Source organism: Styela clava, chromosome 9 (genome assembly GCF_964204865.1).
Source record: "Styela clava chromosome 9, kaStyClav1.hap1.2, whole genome shotgun sequence".
NCBI lineage: Eukaryota > Metazoa > Chordata > Ascidiacea > Stolidobranchia > Styelidae > Styela > Styela clava.
The window spans coordinates 3365443-3367416 of NC_135258.1; positions in this window are offsets into that span (position 1 = coordinate 3365443).

The following is a 1974-nucleotide window of genomic DNA, read 5'->3' on the forward strand; positions in this document are numbered from 1 at the left end:
AATTGGCAGTGAATGTTGTGATACATGTAAGACCATTTCAAAAATACATTTACATACAAACATATAAGATGGGATTTACATATTTATCCAGAGGGCAGTATGACACACTATACAAATCGGGTGACATTGTCCCGTTTCAGAGAAACTCATTTTACAGATGATCAGACACCCCTCCTTCGGGAGACGTCTGGGCATTGTTGTCCCTCAATATCTGTAATGAGACAGTATAATGAAACTGTGCAAAATACTACAAAAAAGCGCAATCTAGTAACATCATCATTGGATTCCTTGGGAAAAAATATACCGATTTACCAAAGGAAGAAAAATTTTACCGTAGCATTCGAGAGTTTTTAGCAAAAAACGGCAATTTTGGTCATGAGGCAGCCGCGATTAATTTAGATTATTATTGAGACAAGCATGGAGCGATATGAAGCATCTGACATGGTCCCAGACGCCCCTCGTTTGTGAGACACATGGAGTGTTTGTTTTATTGAGCCAAATGGAGCAAAATTCTTGGAATTTGGATAGTGTGCTGTACTGACATAACTCAACTTATAAAAAAAAGGTAAAACGTACAAGTACGTGCCCGTCCACCAAAAACAGTCAAAACACTATAAAACAAAAACACGATATAAAATCGGGCAATACTTTGAAATAAATTTCAAAATGTGAGACGTGTATGTGTAACACAACAGTGTTTTTCCTACAAAACTATGGAATAAAAAACACTCGCTGACGTAAAATAGTGATGCTGTAGGCTAATTCAATTTCATTGCAAAAATACCAGTGGATAGAATAGGATTTACATATTTATCCTGGGGGAGAGGAAAGCCGATAAGACGGCTTATCCATATGGCGAACCACGGCCTCTCGTCCGGTTACCATTCCAAGTCGGGTATGGGATTAGTTATATTGTTTGTTTTTTCGGAAGCATGGACTTGGTGGTGGAGGAAGCCGTAACCGACCGTGGTTACGTGAACCACCCAACGACGGCGAGGAGTCCAGCAATCCTCTCGCACATAACCATCCCTGCATGGGATTCGAACCTGCGAACCCACGCAGAGTAATTAGAGGTGCGGTGGCGAGCGTATACCTAACGCTTAGCCCGTTGAGCCACACCGTCGCGCCAAAGTGGCAGTGACAAAAAATTGTTACTAAAAAACAAGTTCGGTAAATAGATTGAATGTTCCATAGCAGTCTATGCACAAACTGACAAATCATGAATTGGGGTATCGGGTTCTTTTGTCGTTTTCGATTAGTTCAATTTATATGATATGATATTCAGCATTACTTTTTTTGCTATGGTACCGGTACCTGCTGTCTGGGAGTACAAGAACGGCCTAATGGTTCCGAAACTTCTGATCCTGTCTCCGTGTCTGTGAACTCGTACCGGTGGCGTACTCGTATCGTGGCGCGGCGGTGTGGCTCAACGGGCTAAGCGTTAGGAATACGCTCGCCACCGCACCTCTAATTACTCTGCGTGGGTTCGCAGGTTCGAATCCCATGTAGGGATGGTTATGTGCGAGAGGATTGCTGGACTCCTCGCCGTCGTTGGGTGGTTCACGTAACCGCTGGTCGGTTACGGCTTCCTCCACCACCAAGTCCATGCTTCCGAAAACAAACAATACAGTAAAAACTAATCCCATACCCGACTTGGAATGGTAACCGGACGAGAGGCCGTGGTTCGCCATATGGATAAGCCGTCTTATCGGCTTTTCTCTCCCCCGGGATAAATATGTAAATCCTATCCTATCCGGTACGGTACCGGCACCATACCGGTACTGCCATACGGCTGTACGGTAACTGAATGCGTCTGGAATGCCCTAAGCGCCGATACAGGCGGTACTGGTAACCGGACGAGTGGTCGTCGATTTGACTAAGTCGTCTAGTCACCTTTTTCTAATGCAGGATAACGATAAACTCTCCAACTCTAACAAATGCAACAAACTATGCATGAATCATAAACGATAATAT